We start from the raw sequence: 20,766 nt of genomic DNA, 5'->3' as shown, positions 1-20,766 counted from the left end.
ACCTAACTAACCTAAGGACATCACACACATCCATGCCGGAGGCAGGATTCGAACCTGCGACTGTAGCGGTCGTTCGGTTCCAGACTGAAGCGCCTAGAACCACTCGGCCACACTGGCCGGCTCTGATGCTTCCCCTACTGGTAGAGGGGTAGCGATCCTCTCACGTGACGGTATCCTCGCTGATACAGTTGCCTATCTCCCTGATGCCATAGGTACGGCTCTCACTCTTGTGGCGTCAGGATCGACAACACCTATGCGCAATCTGGTTTGGATCGCCGCCGTGAACGTTCCACTTTCTTCTCAGAGACAGTCACGCCTCTCTTCCTATGTCGGCAGAATGCATCGATGATGGGAGGCGGTTTCAACTGCACCAAGGCACTCGCCGTGCGTGGCGCTGGCGTCAATTCTCCAGCATCTCAGCCTAGCGGATTCTTGGGAGCATATTCACGACCATCGTCCAGGGTTTACATATTCCACTATCCATTCTTCCAGCCCACTCTAACGTGTTTACATCTTCCGCGATAATACCAATGGGGTGCAGACTGCTGAAGTGTGGCCCACTGCGTTCTCTGACCATGACGCGTATATCTGTCCCATCAAACTCAGCCGCCAAAGGTTGTGGTGCGGCCGTAGACCATGGAAACTGAGCACGATCCACCTTACTTCTCCCGACTGCCGACAGCTCTTCGAGACGATATGGGCAGTTTGTCGTCGACGCCGTGATGCCTATCAGTCTGCCGTGATGCCTATCAGTCTGCCCTGTCATGGTCGGTGCTCTGTGTAAGGCCTCCTCTCCGCAAGGCCTCGAATGGTTGCGGATGGGAGGTTGCGGAGTGGCGGCGACTGGCTCAGGAATTTTATTTCAGCATTCTCCGGGAGTGTACTCTGATGCCGTATTCGCCAGAGCGCCAGGAGATGGCGAATCGTGCCAAGACACAGCTCCTGTCCCTCTCTACCCGCCACCTGAAGGAGCTATGGTCAGGACGCGCACACACGGTGGGTTAGTGCCAGAGCGTCAATCTATGTGTAATGTCATAGCGGAACGACAACACCATGGAAGGAATCTGATTAATGTTCTTACGACTGATGATGGGCAGCGTTTTGATACCCAACGGGATATCGGGTCTGCCCTGCATGCGCATTATGTTACACTGTACTGTGAACAAGGTAACCAACCTGCCAAAATTACGGCGGTATCTAGACTCTCCTTTGGTTCTGTTCCCGTTAATGTCACGGACATCACTCTATCCAGGCGGGTTCTACGAACAGGTCGCCTAGCCCTGACGGCCTCCCACTGGATTTTTAATCGGACATTTCCCCCCTTCTGCTCCAGTGTGGGCGGACATTTGTCAGGACGTTATGTCACCTTTCGTGCCGATTCCAGGCGGTTTCCTAAATAGTTTCCTTATTCCTATCTAGAAACCTATGGGAACCTCACGGTTATGCGATTACGGCCCCTTGACGTTACTCAAAAGCGATACAAAGATCATTACCCAGTTGTTGGCTTCGCGGCGTAAACGGACAGCTCGGTACGTGGGTTTCCCCGATTAGAATTCCTTGGGAGGTACCAATAACATCAGCACTACCCTCTGTCGCTATCGGAACATAATCGTTCTTGCTCACGCACGTCGAATGCCTGGACTTTTGGCAGCTCTCGTCTTCAGCCAGGCGTTCGGTAGCGTCCATCACGACTTCCTGGAAGGGGTGCTCCGCAATATGGGCTACCCTGATGCTACCGACGACGTCGTAATGCGTCTCTTTCGTGGAGCTACGTCTCGCGTACTCTACAATGGTCGCCTTGTTTCTCCCATCTCGAACCGTCGATCAGTGTGTCAAGGTTGCCTGCTCTCTACACCGTTGCTCTGCAGCCTTCGTCAACGCCACTCTGTGATGCCTCCCGGTGACCATGTTCCCATCTGCACTGCATATCAGACGATCTCGTCATCGTTCTTCGCAGCGATTCTGAAGTCAGGGAGTCACTCGCACGGGTTACCACCTACGGCGAAGCTTCTCGTAGCTACCTTAACGTCCGTGAATCGAGCACCATGGCTATAGATGTGGGACTCCTGCGGACAGTGCTTCTCCTTTGCGTGTAGCTGATACTCTTCGATGCTTAGGATTCTATTTCGCAAGTAAATCTGCGGCGGACTATTGCCCTCAGCTGCCGACGTCTACTTTCCTAGCTACGAGCTGAGCTCTTAGATCACAGTTTACGAGCACTCGATCTTCTGCAACACACACAACACGTAAATGTATATCCTGCGTCACGTATCCCCCATGTGGTACAGAGAGTTCCTATTCCACCATTCACGGTCCACCTCATGCTAGCGACATTGGGTTCGTTTGTTTGCCACCCCTTGCTATTCAAGATAAGGTAGGAAACCCTGACCCTATCGCGGTGCAGGGGTGGTTTAGGTCTGTATAATGAGCCTGACAGAGCGGTAGCCCTTTTCATTCGCTGTCACATGACGTAGTGGAGCCGTAGTCCCACGTGCCTTCTCAACCTATTGCTGGAGGCCCTTGCACCACACTCTCTCGCAGCGCCTATCCAACTTTCTTATGTCCCGCGTCCTTCTTTTATTTTCGCCACTTTTTTCTTGAACTGATGTCCGTATTGTGATACTGCCGGCGCAATTGATATCAACGAAGGCGATCTGTGGTTACCTTCAGCAGCACAGTTCACCGAATGTGGTTGAGGGGAAGCTTCCCCACGTCAACTGGCGTGCCGTTTGGCAATCGGTTTGAGCTCCTTACCTGGACACGTCCAGTCTGCGTGGTACCTTACTGTCAATGTGAAGCAAGTATCCCGGCCACGCCTTCACAGTATTTACCTCGCAGACACCCCGTTGTGTGTCGACTGTGATGTTGTGGACACAGACGAGCACCGCCTGGTGTACAGATCGGCGAGGGGTGCGTGGTTCTTGGTGCGACAGGTGTTGTCCCTAACTGCGCGTACAACTGCTCATCAGATACCTACCCAACTGCTCCTCTTTCCGGACGAGGGATACTTCCCGCAAGCGAAGACGAACTCTGTGAGGTGGATTTGTTTGCTGATGGCGAGAAATGTGTTATTGACTTTTGGTAGTTCCTTTATGAACGCCACTGAGTAGTTGTCCGCAATCCAAAATGCAAACAATTTTTGTCCAATTTCCTCTGCAGTGTCTTCCTCAACCCACCCCAGACCTATGGGGTTCCTGTCATGGAGAGTTGATCCCTGCCTCTCCCACACTTCGAACGCATATAGTCAGTGGTAATCGGAATGTTCTTCTTAGTCTGACGTCTTGCTGCGGCCTCCTCCTCGCGTGACGCCGTTTCTTGATATTCTCGGTAGTATTAATGGCAAGAATAAATAAATAAAAATAAGAAAAGAACGAAAAGGAAAATAAATAATTCACCAATGTTCACTGTACCTCTGCTCCATGCTTTCTACGATTTCCTTGATTACTGGAGGGTGCCCACTTCGCCCCCACACCTCCCTTTGCGCACCGGGAAGATTGCTTCACAAATGCAGCGTTGCGGCTTGACGTGCTTGCGCCCCGCGTTCGAAATCTGGTTATTGTGTTAATTTTTGTTTTTCATTTATCTGCCTCTGTCAGTAGATGATTACTATTTTTCCAATATATGTTGAAACAATGGTGTACATATTCGTCTACTAATTGTCTGTCCGATGAACCTATAAGAAAAACAGTAAATGAATGATAATAACAGCAGCTCAAGGAGGATAACCTGTAGTAACAGATGTTAACAGCTGCTGCGGAAGATGGCCACGCAAACAAAGGTATCATTTGAAATTGTTTTCGGTATCTTGACTCATTATCAACTGCAAGGACCAGTTTTCGAAAAAAAATGATTCTTTTTTGCGTCGTCTGCAGCGAAATCATTGCAAAAGCATGAAACCATCAGCAATATTAAACGGCGTTTATTTCTCGAGTGACATTCACACGAAAAAATGTCACTGTGGCAAACTTGTCCCACGCAGTGTTCACGGTGTTCGGACTTTCTATGTTTGGAATGTTTCTTTGGTCGGTATCATTCAAGTGAATGCACCAAATCTTCCTGAAGAATAAAAAATAAGAATTAATATAAGAATGAAATGTACAAAATGGAATTTAAAAAGATTGTAACTCGTTACGTAACAATGAATGACAGTTCTTGCGAAATATACAATTTTACAATATGACGCCTTTGCATCCACTGAGCTGATAGAAAACCATTCGTCTACGGGCATGGATAAATAAATGAAAAACAGAATGAAAACAATAATCGGATTTCGAGCACGGGACGCGTAAGTGTAAAGCTGTGATGCTATCCAATACGGCACCACTTCGGTTGTACTTACCGTTTGCTAAAAAGCACTTAAATTACTGCGATAACTTTGACCGTTATTTTCTTAGAAAAAGTCGATTGTCTGTCGATAAGTCGAGACATCTTTTCACTAATTTTGATTCCTCTTGCACTCATAAACCTTTCTGGGAAGTCGGCCGATGCCACTTGCCCTGTTCTTGTGAGCAGTCTCCGATTTGACACTGCCTGGCTGGCACTGCCCCCCCTCCCCACGGCTCTTGTCGGAACGGTGCGGAACCGAACGGGCGTAGCACAGTGGTTAGATTAGATTAGTACTTGTGCCATATATCGTGAATACGACACTTCGTAATGACGTGGAACGTGTCAGGTTAATAAAAGGTGTCTATACTAGATGTTGTTGCTGTGGTCTTCAGTCCTGAGACTGGTTTGATGCAGCTCTCCATGACACCCTATCCTGTGCAAGCTTCTTCATCTCCCAGTACTTACTGCAGCCTACATCCTTCTGAATCTGTTTAGTGTATTAATCTCTTGGTCTCACTCTACGATTTTTACCCTCCACGCTGCCCTCCAGTGCTAAATTTATGATCCCTTGATGCCTCAGAACATGTCCTACCAACTGGTCCCTTCTTTTTGTCAAGTTGTGCCACATACTCCTCCCCAATTCTATTCAATACCTCCTCATTAGTTATGTGATCTACCCATCTAATCTTCAGCATTCTTCTGTAGCACCACATTTCGAAAGCTTCTATTCTCTTCTTGTCCAAACTATTTATCGTCCATGTTTCACTTCCATACATGGCTACACTCCATACAAATACTTTCAGAAACGACTTCCTGAATACTAGATATTACATTACACAAAATATTACATGACACTTAATATTTTTAATTATTTTTTTGTGGTGGTTGGGGAAGTTACCCACTTACTATCCAAAAATTCATATAATGAGTAGAAGGAGTTGCCATTAAGAAATTCTTTTAATTTCCTTTTAAATGCTATATGGCTATCTGTCAGATTTTTCATGCTATTAGGTAAGTGACCAAAGACTTTGTGGCAGCATAATTTACCCCCTTATGAGCCAATGTTAAATTTAACCTTGAGTAGAGAAGATCATCCTTTCTCCTAGTGATGTAGCGATGTACACTGCTATTACTTTTCAATTCCTCCGGATTGTTAATAACAAATTTCATCAGTGAATATATATATATATTATGAGGCTACAGTGAAGATCTCTAGCTCTTTAAATAAGTGTCTGCAGGATGATCTTGGATGAGCTCCAGAAATTATTCTGATTACACGCTTTCACTCAATGATGAGTTACCCCAGAATATGATGCCATACGAAAGCAAAGAATGAAAATAGGCATGGTAAGCTAATTTACTCAGATATATCGCCAAAATTTGCAATGACCCTAATAGCATAAGTAGCTGAACTCTAACGTTTCAGCAGATCCTCAGTGTGTTTTTTCCAGTTCAACCCCTCATCAATGCATACAGCTAGAAGTTATGAATATTCTACCTTAGCTACCGATTTCTAATCGAAGTCTATATTTATTAATGGTGTCATTCCATTTACTGTGTGGAGCTGTATATACTGTGTTTTGTCAAAGTTTAATGAGGGTCCATTTGCAGAGAACCACTTAATGAGTTTCTGAAAAGCATCGTTTACAATTTCACCAGTTAATTCTTGTCTGTTGGGTGTGATAGCTATACTTGTATCATCGCAAAAAGTACCAGCTTTGCGTCTTCGTGAATATAGAATGGCAAGTCATTAATATATATTAAGAACAGCAGATGACCCAAGACCGAACGTTGCGGCACCCCATTCTTGATTGTTCCCCAGTCGGAGAAATCACCAGATTTTTGCATATTATGTGAACTGTTTATTTCAACTTTCTGCACTCTTCCCGTTAGGTATGATTTAAACCATTTGAGCACCGTCCCATTCATGCCACAGTACTTGAGCTTATCTAGAAGTATTCCTTGATTTACACTGTCAAAAGCCTTTGAGAGAGCGCAAAAAACCCCAATGGACTCGCTTTCGGAGGGACGACGGATCAAACCCGGCTCCAGTCATCCCGATTTACGTTTTCTGCGATTATCTTAAATCGCTTAAGGTACATACCGGGATGGTTCGTTTGAAAGGGTACTGCCGCTGTTCTTCTCCAACTTTCCTTACTTCGAGCTTGTGTTCCGTCTCTAATGACCTCATTGTCGACGGGACGTTGAACACTAATCTCCTCCTCCAATGCGGAAACGTTGCACGTGACGCGTCGAACACTGGACGCGCAGGCACTGCTCAGGGCTTTTGTAAGCGTGGCCTGGAGCAAGGGCCCGGGGCGATGAGATGCGGCAGGTGGAGGACAAGACAAGCAGAGCGCGCAACAAGGGCCCCATTCAGCCGGCCGGCAGCTCTGATGAGCAGCGCCAGCAGAAGCTCCTTGCTATCTGGGCGGAGGTCGGCCGTAAGACGGCTGTCCAGATAAGCTGGCTGGGCTCACGGCTCGCTGCCGTCAGCACGCGGCTGTGCCCCGTCAGCCCTCCAGTTATGTTCCACGCGGGCCATTGCGAAGTGATAACACTGGTACCTCACCATCAATACGCTTACACGCGACACGACTTGCGGAAGACGAAATCAAATGCATAATATGGGTACCAATTTTCACTATTGTGTTTACATGTTAGGGCTGAAACGATTTTGCCAGTCCGGCCTAGGGGTTACGCTCCGTCTGAGTTACTATCCTGACCTCTTGCAATCACAACAGTTACGATACATTAGCTGCTTGAAGTTAATGATACCTACACCTACATCGATATTCTGCAAGCCACCTTACGGTATTATTGGGAGAGTATTTCGTGTACTGTTGTCAATTCTTCCCCGTTCCAGCACCAACAGTGATTGATGTTTGGAAAGAACGATTGCTGGTGAGAATCCTTGTGAGCTCAGATCTCTATAGTTTTATCTTGATGGAGTGTTCTATATATAAACGTAGGAGGGAGCAGTATACTGGTAAACTCTCCTAGGACACACTCTCCGCTGATCAAGATAGTACGAAGATCCGCTAACTGGGTGAAACGCGTAGTTCTTGAGCAAAACACTTGGAACAGAGATTGTTTCCTATTTTTGGAACACTGAAACACTGTTGGTGCATCAGGCCAAAATGGCTTTTAGGACGGTACAATGTTAACAAGAAACTATACCGTGGTGTGCAACGTCTCTGTTGCAGTGTCTGCCACCGGAGTTGGCTGAGTATCTGCGTGAAGCTTTCCCTTTTGTTACATAAACCTGTGACGAACTGCGCTGCTCTACCTGTCATTTCTGGTAAGAGTCCAGGAATAACGAGGAGTACTGAAAAATTGAGTGAATTGACTACGCCTCCAATGAATCTCATCCTGCCGTTTAACTTTAATGCGATGTTTTTTATGGTATCACTACACCTTGAATCGCCCAGTACTTACGCTCTCAATTCATTAATGGGTGTAACTATTCTCGGTACATGTTCTACAATACAGTAACGAGTCTTCCCACCTGTTTATGAATATAACATAGCATTTGTTGATAATATGTGTCTAGTAGCAGTCCCTGCAACAAGTGTCAAGCTTTTGCAGGTCGCTGCTGTTTTCTAGCACTGTGTCGTCTTTGTATACAACAGCACCTTAAAATCAATGTACGCTACAACACAACAACCTATTATACTATATAGTTAATGTTAATTACAACTAGACAGAAACTATATCAAGATACATTAGATTTCAATGCTTCCAAAACTCAAATTCAGAACGATGTTGTGTGTAAGTAACAAGTTATGAAATTACTAATAGCAGACTGAAAAACTACGTTTGTCACTATTAAGGCTCCAGAAAATTAAGGCCGGATGATACGGGAAGATTTTAGTTAGATTACATTATGGTCAGACAGGAATTCCGACATCAGATACTGGACTGTAAGGCATACCCGAGACCAAATATAGACTCAGACCACAATGTAGTAGTGATCAAGAATAGGCTGAATTTTAGGAGATTAGTCAGGAAGAATCAATATGCAAAGAAGTGGAGTAAGCAAGTACTAAAAGTACTAAGGAACGACGAGATATGCTTGAAGTTCTCTAAGACGAAAGATACGGCAGTGAGAAATAGCTCAGTAGGCAGTAAAGTTGAAGAGGAATCGACATCTCTAAATATGGGTACAAAGAATGTAACTGCGAAGAAACCATGGGTAACAGAAGAAATACTTCAGCTGATAGATGAAACAATGAAGTACAAAAATGTTCAGAGAATTTCAGGAATACAGAAATACAAGTCACCGAGGAACGAAATAAATAGGAAATGCAGGGAAGCTAAGATGACATGGCTGTATGAAAAATTTGAAGAAATCGAAAACTAAGATGACATGGCTGTATGAAAAATTTGAAGGAATCTAAAAAGAAATAACTGTCGGAAGGACTGACGCAGAATACAGGAAAGTCAAAATAACCTTCGGTGAAAATAAAAAGCTAGGGTGGTAACGTTAAGATTGCAACGAGAATTCGACTGTTAAATGCAGAGAAGAGAGTAGAGTGACGGAAAGAGTACAATGAAGACCTCTATGAGGGGAAGATGATGTGATAGGAGAACAAACAATAGTCTATACCGAAGAGATAAGGGATCCAGTATTAGAATCAGAACTTAAGAGAACTTTTGAGAACTTAACATCAAATAAGGCAGAAGGGATAGACAAAATTCCATTAGAATTTCTAAAATCAATGGGGGAAGTGGCAACAAAACGGCTATTCACATTCGTATGTAGAATGTTGAGTCTGGCGACATACCACCTCACTTTCGGAAAAATATCATCCACACAGTTTCGAAGACTGCAAGAGCTGGCAAGTGCGAGAGCTTAACAGCTCATGCATCCAAGTTGCTAACAAAAACAATATACAGAAGTATTGAAAATAAAATTGAGGAGGTGTTAAATGACTATCAGTTTGGCTGTAGGAAAGATAAAAGCACCAGAGTGGCAATTCTGACGTTGCGGTTGCTAATGGAAGCAAGACTAAAGAAAAAACAATACACGTTCATAGGATTTGTCGACCTGAAAAAAGCGTCTGCAGTCTTTGCAGGCGTATTCCACTGATGAATTCTTCTCGAGTTATCAGCCAAGTGGTGGCGTCGTCTTGTCGCAACGTTTCAATGAGTTTCGTACCCATCCTACTGGCCAGCAGATGATGGCACCACTCGGCTGATAACCCGAGAAGAATTCATCACTGAAAAAAGCGTTTTACTGTGTAAAGTGCTGCAAGATGTTCGAAATTCTGAAAAAATAGGGGTAAACTGTAGGGAAAAAGGGTAACATATAATGTGTACAAGAGGTACGAGGCAATAATAAGAGTTGGCGACCAAGAACGAAGTACTCGGATTAAAAAGGGCGTAAGACAGGGATGTAGTCTTTCATCACTACTGTTCAAGCTGTACGTCGAAGAAGCAATGATGGAAATAACAGAAGGGTTGGGGAAAGGAATTAAAATTCAATGTGAAAGGTTATCAATGATACAATTGACTGATGACATTGCTATCCTGAGCGAAAGTGAAGAAGAATTACATGACATGCTGAATGGAATGAACAGTCTAATGAGTACAGAACAGGGATTGAGAGTAAATCAAAGAAAGACGAAAGTAATGAGATGTAGCAAAAATGAGAACAGCGAAAAACTTAAAATCAGGAGTAGTGGTGACGAAGCAGATGAAGTTAAAGAATTCTACTACCTAGTCAACATAATGAGCAAGGAGGAAATCAAAAGCAGACTATTACTGGGAAAAAAGGCATTCCCGGCCAAGAGAAGTCTACTAGTATCAAATATAGACCTTAATTTGAGGAAGAAGTTTCTGAGAATGTACGTTTGGAGCACAGGATTGTATGGTAGTGAAACATGGGCTGTGGGAAAACCAGAACAGAAGGGAATCGAAGCGTTTGAGACATGATGCTTCAGGCGAACGTTGAAAATAAGGTAAGGCTTGAGAAGTGAGGAGGTTCTGCGCAGAATCGGAGAGGAAAAGAGTATGTGGAAAACACTGACAAGGAGAAGGGATAGGATGATAGGACATCTGTTAAGACATGAGGGAATGACTTCCATGGTACTAGAGGGATACTAGAGAGAGCTGTAGATTGTAAAAACTATAGAGGAAGGCAGAGATTGGAATACATCCAGCAAATAATTGAGGACAAAACGCATTGTTGCAACCCAGATTGTTTTTCAATTTGAAAAAGTAGTCCTCTGTTACAAAGCTAAAAGTAACGATGGCTTTAATCCTGTTGAAAATACCTACGTACTTTCCAGGCAGCATGCCGCAGCATCTTCATATCGTCCAAAGCAAGCCCAGCTCAACACAAAAAAAAAAAAAAAATGGTTCAAATGGCTCTTAGCACTACGGGACTTAACATCTGTGGTCATCAGTCCCCTAGAACTTAGAACTACTTAAACCTAACTAACTTAAGGACATCACACACATTCATGCCCGAGGCAGGATTCGAACCTGCGACCGTAGCGGTCACGCGGTTCCAGACTGAAGCGCGTAGAACCGCTCGACCACACCGGGCGGCCAGTGAGTTAGAGAGACGCAGTTACAAGTGAGATCACCTGTACTTCCGTAACGGTTTTGAATAAAGAGAGAGTGCGATTTCTTTGTGAATGTCAGTGAACTCACGATCAGAGCGTAGAGAAGATGAAGCAGCGAGAGATGTTTTGTCACCATTCATTTTTTGTGTTCAAGAAGGAAATAGGTATAGATATTTACAAAGTATCCACCCAAGCAGGAGAGATTTTGCCAGTGAGTTGATCTTTTATAAGTCAACAAATTTATCGGAATTTACGTTTGTCACGCTGATAAATATAAAATGTACTTCTTTTCTGTTCAATAGTGGAAATTAATAGTGAGCTGTGGTGGGACCGGCGCCAGTAGTATCTCTGACACGAGTACGATCGATTCCTTAGTACAGAGGTTTGTCTTGGGGCTTGGGCCGGCTCGGAATATATGCGAGTGCCGACAGTGAGTAATGGGAATAACGCTTTGAGAACGGAAGGCGGCGGTGCGCGAGTCGGTGATTGGCTGGTGGGCAGAAGCGAAGACGGCGTGCCTGAGGCCGGGCGGTGGTTATCACGTGGTTATACTGGAGGCGGCGGGAGTTGGCCGGCGCTGTGCATTCTTCGGCAACCTCGTGAACTGTGGATGTGCCCGTTTCCTTGGACGGACACGCTGTTAAGGTCTTGCGAAGTGATAGTCTGACATCTTCGCAAAATCGTCCCAGCATAAAGACACCCAGTTACGTACTCTAATTACTAAGATCGCTTAGTTAACTGTGATTGTAATTGCTCTTGGTGCAGTAAGACGTTGCCGGACGCGTAATGTTATGTGTGTTCGATTTCATTTGATGCCTCTTACTAAGCATGTGCTCTGCTTCCGCGTAATATTGATGTATTTGCAGATTGTTAGTTCATTAGCTATTATTAACAAGCGTTTAATTTTTCTTACGATATCGGTTAATCCATGTCAATATGTCCTCTGCCGGCAATCTGAGCTATTTCTAAAGGTTACCGTGTTGAGCTTTGCAGGCCTACTTAAGGTGGCCAATATGTGTGTCATTAACTCCTAGTGAGTGTCGGTTCTAATGAGCCAGTTCATTTCCCACTCTTAGCGTTTGTTTATCAGGTACTGTTTCACCTAAAGAAAGGACTGGTGAACGAAATTAGTTGTTGTTTAGCCTTGATTTTATAGTTTTAATTTACTGGTCAATCTTGAATGCTAAAGTTAAGAAAAGTTTTTGGGGTTGGGTTGGGTTGCTTGGGGAAGGAGACCAGACAGCGAGGTCATCGGTCTCATCGGATTAGGAAAGGATGGGGAAGGAAGTCGGCCGTGCCCTTTCAAAGGAACCATCCCGGCATTTGCCTGGAGCGATTTAGGGAAATCACGGAAAACCTAAATCAGGATGGCCGGTCGCGGGATTGAACAGTCGTCCTCCCGAATGCGAGTCCAGTGTCTTACCACAAAGTTTTTGGCCTCCTGCTGTCGGGTGTGGTCTGTGTTTCAGTGAGCTGAGGCAGCTGGCAACCGAAGCGCAGAACTTCCTTTAGATTACAAGTTTAGCTTATGGGCGGTGGACTTCGCCAGAGCTCGTGTGTTCCTCTTCGGTAGCGTTTGCTGGGTTCACATTTCGGTGGCCTACTCGAAGTGGAGTTGCAAACGGAGCCGCGTCCTGGTTCGAAGTTCAGTATTGCTTCCCTCAGCCAGTTCCACCGTTCGTGGTTAAACTTCGGCCTTACAGACTTCGGCCTTACTTCTGTTGTTACACGTTTATGATTGTACAAGGTCGTAACTTCCTATGCCCTAAAAGCCCATCTTAAAGCCAATGGACATTTGAATAATTGCGTGTATCTCTTCATTCCTTGGCACTCACAATTTCTAGCCTTTAAGGGGAGTCTGCCAGGCTCCATTCTTTCTAGGTGTTCGTTCCATTTTCTCCTATCAAGTAGAATTTTACAATCTATATCAAAAGTTTTTAGTGTGTGTCTGATTTATTGACTCCTTAGTCTATCTTCTAACTCGTCTCGGGAATTCGAGTTCTTGTACCTGAATATGGCTGTCTTGCTTTTTGCTAATCACTCAGGTCTCGCTTCCATAGAGAAAAGTGGGGACTGCGACTGTTTTGTAGAATGTAATCTGAGTACTTTTCCTAGAGCATTTATATGAGCAAATTTTGTTGGTGACAGCTGCAGTCCGGTAACCAAACGCGAATTTTCGTAATGAATAGTAAAGTGGTCACATAAACACCAAGGAGGTGGTTCTGACTGCTTGCTTTATAAAGACCCTATTTTGAAACCGATTTAATCGCAGTACGTAAAATCCTGACGCTAAAAAGCCTCTCGAGACCATTCACACTTTTTTGTCCTTTTCGTAAATCGACTTCTTCTCTTCGAGTTTGAAAGACTGTGTCCGCGAAGCGTCTCTTGCACTGTGGAGAATATTTCAGAGTAAGGTGTTCTTGCGTATGACAATGATTCTCTTACTTCAGTTAAATGTAAATGAATTTTGTAAGACACAGCAATTCTAACGCACTTCTATACTGCGATGAAATATGATATACATAATATTGTTTTCAATTTTCACTCGTCTCACGTACAGGAATTTATAATTCTAAATAGTACGAAAAAGTTCACTATACGAGGGGAAATCATACAGTTATAGCTACCACTTCGAAAAACTCAAGCTACGACCATATTCAACCTTTTAGTGCGCTACATCTTCTCCAACGATGAGTGATTCGGTGGGGATCACGAATGTACATGGCTGCACTTCGGTTGTTCAGGGGACGTCCCAACTCAAAAATTAACTAGGCCTCATTCTGTTCATGATCACCACAAAATTGTTTCTTCGTCCTAGGAAATAGGAAGACGTGACTGGGCACCATGTCAGGAGAATACTAGGGTGAAGCAAAATTTGATGAAAGAAGGGTATGGGGCTCTCTCATCCACAGAATACTCCCGGACAGCTTACAGTGACCCTCACGTAACCTCGTCAGAACATTCCGGTACTATACTCCTCTGACGGTTTACCCCTTTGGGGCATTATCTGATGTAACTACATTATGGTTGTTCAAAAAAAAATCACTCAGCGCCACCTTGCCCTATGATTTACAGAAAAGAGATATCAAATAGCCGTAAATTTACGGAATAACTTTATCACGCTACCAGTTTCGGTGCCTCATTGGCATCATCTTCAGGTGTCTATACGCTAAACGAGGTAAGCCGTCCAGTCGTTTCTGCTATATCAGTCTGGTTTCCGTAGATATCTTCACAATAGGCTCAGACACTTTACATAACTAACGACAACTCATTCCCCCACGATAGTTGGGTGTTTGCTTTTTTCGGCAGTGGTGTTCTCTCCTTCCATTCCTCTTTTGTCTTGGGTCTCAGCGCTACACCCAGCACTCGTCCAGGGTGATGGTGAGACTAAAGGAGTTGTCTGGATTAGCATGACACAGCTCAAGCGTTTCGGCTGTTGCCTTGGTTCGGCGAAATTTTTCAGAGGGTGTGAACGGTCACGAAACCTGGTGGGTAGCGACCTGTTCAAAATGTCGTGCAAGATGTGGAAAAATGGCCATGGTTGATTTTCACTTTCTCCAATATCGACTAGAATGTGTTAGGCCGGTCTTGGTGCTTATCTGTTGCGATTCACGGTTCTCGCAGCTATCGTCTGCTTCTTTTTCGCCGGCCGCGGTGGTCTAGCGGTCCTGGGCGCGCAGTCCGGAACTGCGCGACTGCTACGGTTGCAGGTTCGAATCCTGCCTCGGGCATGGATGTGTGTGATGTCCCTAGGTTAGTTAGGTTTAAGTAGTTCTAAGTTCTAGTGACTGATGACCACAGATGTTAAGTCCCATAGTGCTCTGAGCCACCTGAGTAGAGTGTCAATTATATGCATCGTTGCCTTACACTTGCAGCAATTCCGCATGGAGCGCTGCAGCGTTTTTGACCTTCAAATACAGAAAACTAGTTACTGCACGGCGCCGTAGTTAATCAACGGGTTGTGCCGTTTTGTTTTGTCTCCTGTACGGGCTGCCTACGGTTGTACGGTGCAGGCACTTTTCTGTGCAGGAGGACTACAGAAATAATGTACCTGCAAAAAATTAAACACTAAAAAGGTACTGCTACCCATTGTTTATTCTTCCGTTTCGATATATGCCAATCTGATCGCAACTAGTTCAATTACGGGCGCTTGACAGTTGACAGCCTAGTATCTCTAAGCCGTATATTACAGCACTGTCAGTGTACAGGTAATCAGGCATCTACTAGACCATTCCTGTCGCAGCAGGTGTCTCTTTCCTTACTGGCAACGTACTACTCATAACTGTCTTACTGCAATACTGAGCCAGAGACACCATGCTAGGAAAAAACCGTTTTAATTGGCCTGGAATCTGAGTAAATCAAAATCGCAAAGAAAAATATGTACTGTTAATTTAAAATTCACAACAATCAACAGTGCGGGAGAGAAATTAAGTAAAACACTTTCTCTTCTCTTTCTGTAGCACTGCCCAAAAAATAATGCAGCAGTAAATTAAGAACTGCTACAGTACATGCTTACTGCAACACGTAGCCAAAGAGAACATTTCAAGAGTAATTATTTCTTGCACTTGTGGAATGCCCAGTTGAATACGTCACATATGGCCTGACGATGGTCAGAATGTGATTGATTTTTACTGCATGACGCTATTCCTAACCGTCTAGCACAGCCTATGGAAAATATTTCTATTAATTAACAGTGATTTCCTTGAGGATGGTCTTCAGGTTTCTGTGTTGTCGAATGTATCTCCAGTAAGCTTTCCAAATAAGAGTGACGAATATGTTTAAAATTGATATTGTTAAATATGCAAAATGTTCAAACGATTGAGTTGCACTTTTGGAGTGTGCCATACGTTACTTGAGCACAAAAGCTTATTACTCCTTTCAATTTGTACAGATGCTATATTCAACAGATAACGTTAGGTATTTCTGGAATCTTCTAGAAAGAAAAATATTTTCTCTGGAAAGAGTCTGTGTATGGTTTATTGTCATTCCTTGTTCGTCATTTTTGTTCGTAAACATCGAGAGAGTATTTCCACTTATTCAGAAAATTGCCCCGTTGAAGCTTAATATTGTTTGTAATTGTAAGATACTATGATTTTAATTACAAATGAGGCCAGAGAATAATACAATGACAGTAAAATTCACTCACACACCCCATCCAATTGTTCTTTGCATCGCTAGTCATAACTGTCCGACCTATACCTATAAAATAAGAGAAAAAAGCGTTTCACACCTAAGGTACGATCAGTTTTCGTAGACCTCTAAGATACTACCGACGTCTTTGCTATGCTTCTTCTAATTGCCTTTGGCAAAGTATTCACCACACTCACCTGTATATAATTCATGCAAGGGCGCAGTTGAACTTGCTATTTAGTGGCCTGACTCACAAATCATGGTGATCATCATCACCGTCATCTTTGCTAAGACAGCGTCCGTAAGTGGCATATACCAAAGTGAAAGAAATCCTTTTTTCTGTTGTACCACGATCGACCATAGGCCTCTGAAAGTCACGCTACAGTCAGAGACAGGCAGACGTCGAAAGGAGACAGTTCACTTAGCATAAAGTACTGGAAAACTGCTCAACGGACTGGAAACAGCTAACAGAAAATCCAAGAGGACCTGAAGAAGTTGGACATCCTGGAAGAGGGAGAGAGACGTACGGAGTATGTGGCGGGTCCCTGACACCAGTGTTCCAGATGGACTGCTTCCATGAAAATGCAGTTATACATACGGTATACTGACTGGTACTGGGAATGCCAGTGTCATTAACACGGCTAAGTTTCGGGGCTACTTACCAGAAATGTGTTCTAAATGTGGAACTAAATAGCATCATCATGAATTTTTGTTTTGGAAATAGACGTTTCATGGCTAGTCCTTTTTACTGTTTTAGGTATGTGTCAGCCGTTTCTTACCACTTGTTTCCTGGTCGCAGCCAATTTTCAAGCAGTCATTATTGCCATCAACCAAGACCTCAGACTGGTGTTCGGTATCATCATAGGTCACAGCCGAACTAAGAAGCTACTTGCCACACTTGTCTGTGACGTCGCTTTCATTATCTGGAAATAGAGCGCATCATTTCTCAGAATTTTAACCAATGCTGCAGTGCAGCTAGAAACTAGATATTAAACAAAATGAGCAATCTCTCAACTGCAAAGACAATAGATGCGAAATGGTTCTCATCATTTCATTAGGCCTTTTAGTAAATATCATAAATTAAGAGCTCCACAGTGTAATCATATGTTTTCAGGTTTGAGCGTGTCGTATTTGTGATGCTTTCAACAAAGAAATGTCAATAGCGAGGATAATGGCCTCTTCTTTTTCTCCACCTAATGGCTTTCTTTTGTCAGACGACTATCTCTCAGCTGGGCGCCCAAAACGCATTACGTCAAGGTGACCTACCTTCCTTACCGAAATATTTATGGCATCAGTATCCGCTACAGTGACAGTCTCATATAAAAATTTCACAGGTCGAGAATTTTCGTTACAAATGTGTAGAAACAAAATCCTATAAATATAACGGTGTCCAAAATATTTTCGCCGGCATTGTGATACATTCACGCATATACACACATTTCATAACTCTTAAAGTACGATTCTCAGTTTCCAACATCCTTTTTCACAACCAGAGTCCCTAACCACTACTCATTATTCCTTACCTTGTTACACATATAAATATTCGTCGACACTTCTTCAATATTTCATCATAATAAATATGTAGCATAATCAAATTCCTCATATAGCATCAGCTTATTGATCATAAACATACCTCAACAGCATAATACACATTGTCATCGTAATAATATCATAAAAACTCAGCCAAATCTCAAAAACGTCGTAGCTTTCTGCAATAATGTCAAAACCTAAAAAAATATTCTCTGCTGATTTCAATAGTGTCATCTACCTCAAACGTACTTTAAAAATCATGATCCCATACCAAATACATCATTCAAAGCTCTCATAGTATCACAATGGTTTCGAAAAAATATGAAAGTTCACAAAGTACAGACAAAATACAATTTCGTAAGTGTGAAGTTATCCAACGGTGTAATTACGTAAACATCTGTCACTGACGTAGTAAAAAAAATGTTTGTCTCTCTCAGTTAAATGATCAGATAGCTGTGTAATTTATGTGTTAGAGAAATATGTACCGATGTGTAAAGTTGTATAAGCAAATACCATATTAGCTACGGCTCCTTGTGTTTGCCAGACCCATGGTACACAAAGTAAGCATGTACCCCCCTGAGGATTAATGTAATTATACTCTCAGGTGTTACAGATTACAGCAATGGAATGAAATTTATCATGGAAAACTTTCTTTGTAATTCAAAAATCTTTAAAAAAATAAATGTTTTAAGTACAAAATTAATCACTCAAATACGTGTACTGTAGCGCTAAACTGTGCGTCTTGTTGTAAGATAATCTCTGTGGAAGTGTCGTAGTTATCGTCCTCTGTAAGCAAAGTTCTGCTGAAATCAATGTACTTACCTCATCATAAACGAAAGCGAAATGCTTTGCGTATAGATATCGTAGTTATTACGTACCTTACCGTGATCAAGAAAGTACTATAATGTAACGTATTGTTCTGCTACGAAAAAGGCTGTCTCATTGTAGCTATACCACAAAAGTTACTACTAAAACATGTTTTACTTTCCAGAAGAATTCAGAAAAACTATGCAGATATAAAGCAGATACAGCACAAAAGCAACAATGTAAATTGTGTCACACATTAGTAGCGTCGTGATATAGTTGTGTAGCTGTCAAATAAACTAACCGCTGTGTCATCTGCTATCTCTCAGAAAGCACTTTAAATCCAGAATGTATTTTCAAGCAAACCAAAATGTTGCAGTAATATCTCATTAGCAGTACCAGTATATGTTCTAAGTATGTAAGCCTTATAGTCGTTACGTAATCGTGCAACTAACAAGCAAGAATGTACACACACAATAACACTGTGTCGTCAGTTCACTATAACAATGACTTGTAATACTTGTCTAAATAAGTTGCCCAGTTTCTTGACTGGATAGTTAACTTTAAATCATTGTTCCATGTTAACAGTTTCTATGTCAAAGTGTACTAGTAATGTAAAGTGAAAAAATTTTATAGTAAAGACTAAATTAAGAAACAGATTATCTCTCAATAAACGGTTTTACATGTGAAATGTGGTGCAAACCTTTTACCCTTTCTACTGTGCAGAGTTTCAACTTCAAAGCAATTATCATGTTGTATACTTCGGTAAGGAATGCTAAAACTTTTCTCAAGGTTAACGTCTATGTTGTTTTTCTCTGAGTCAGCGGGCGCACGTGGCTTCCCACGGTGCGAGTCATTGTCTCTTTGTTGGCGCGCGTCGTTATTGGGATTAGGAGGTCTAAATTCTACAAGTTCACCTTGCCGAGAGGGTCCTGCCCTGTTTGAATCCCACCAGTTCTGATGAAATTCAGGTCTGTCGTTACGATTATATCGTCTGTCGTCATGTCGGTAGATTCCATAGTTTCTTTCTAGTCAGTCATGTGGCGGAGAATTTCACCCAGAATCGTAACTGCTCGCTGAACTGTTGCGTCTGAAGTTATTCTGTCTCCCTTGATAATAATTGTTTTGGTTCCCATGTTGTCTGTTTCTATGGTTATCTCTGTAATATTCATTACTACGGAAGTGCGAACTTTCTCTGTAATTCTTACTACTGTGCCAACGGTTGTCATATGGGTGGTGTCTGTTTTGGTCACGATTTACGTTTTAAGAATAGCCTTGTCGCGTCCAGTTATTATTTCTGTCATCGCGGAATTGTGACGAATGTGACCTGTAATTGTTGTGTTCATGTTTTCGCGTTCCGCGATTGTCAGTGTCAATTTCTAATTCTTGTAACAGTCCCTGAAAAGCTTCAATGTCGTCTTTGCAACGTCCTGCCAAAATAATGTGTCGTAAATGTTCAGGTAGTTTGATTAAGCAAATGCGGATTGAGTTCTGAGGGGCTGTATGGGTTTGACAGGTACTGAATCTTGTGCAACATGTCTTCAAAATATTTCACAACACTGCGAAATTCAGATTGTTCGAAATGTTTCATCATTATGATGCTATGTTTTACTCGGTCTTGTGTAACTTGAGACCAATATGCTGAGAGGAAGGCATGATAAAATTCTCTTTCACTGTGACATCGTGAATGACCGATCGCATTCTTTCAGCTGGTTCATTCTCTAAGTAGCCACACATAAATTCTAATCTGTGCTCTAATGACAAGTTGGGAGGAAAACAATGAGAGAATTGATGGAGCCACGCTCATGGCTGAATGTCGTTGCCAGAATTTTTAAATGTTTTGAATTTACGTGTAGTAATGTACAGCTTATAGTCAAAATCACCGTGTCGGCGAGTAGCATATCGATGATTGTTACGTCGTGTCGGCGGTTCCATCTCAAAATTCGGTGCACCTTGCCAATTTCCGAAATGCCCTGTGTTATTATTTTGTGGCTTTTCCGTATTTCTAAGTCCCTCTTCCCGTGTTGGAGCGCGAGTGTCCTCTGAAATATGTAATTTTTGTATTACTTGTGCCAACTGATCTTGTACTTCCCGGATTTCTCTTTTGTGTTGCGTATTAATTTGATTCTGATTTTGTTTGAATTTCTTAATTTGTTCATACTCTTCTGTGTTAGTGATGGCTACAGGTCTTGTGTCATTCAGATCATCATCTACCTTTGCAGATAAGTTAGTGAACTGATCCGAAAGTTCGGCTACTTTCTCCGATAGTGTACTTATTTCCCCAGTGTGTTTTTCTGAACCAAATTTCAGAGTGTCCATTTGTGTGGAAATCGTATCTATTGTTTCCTTTAGGTTTTCCTGAGTTTTTGCAAGTTGCGTAACCGAATCGGTAGATGCAACTGAG

This window comes from Schistocerca americana, chromosome 4 (assembly GCF_021461395.2).
Source record: "Schistocerca americana isolate TAMUIC-IGC-003095 chromosome 4, iqSchAmer2.1, whole genome shotgun sequence".
Taxonomy (NCBI): domain Eukaryota; kingdom Metazoa; phylum Arthropoda; class Insecta; order Orthoptera; family Acrididae; genus Schistocerca; species Schistocerca americana.
This window is presented reverse-complemented; position numbering follows the sequence as displayed.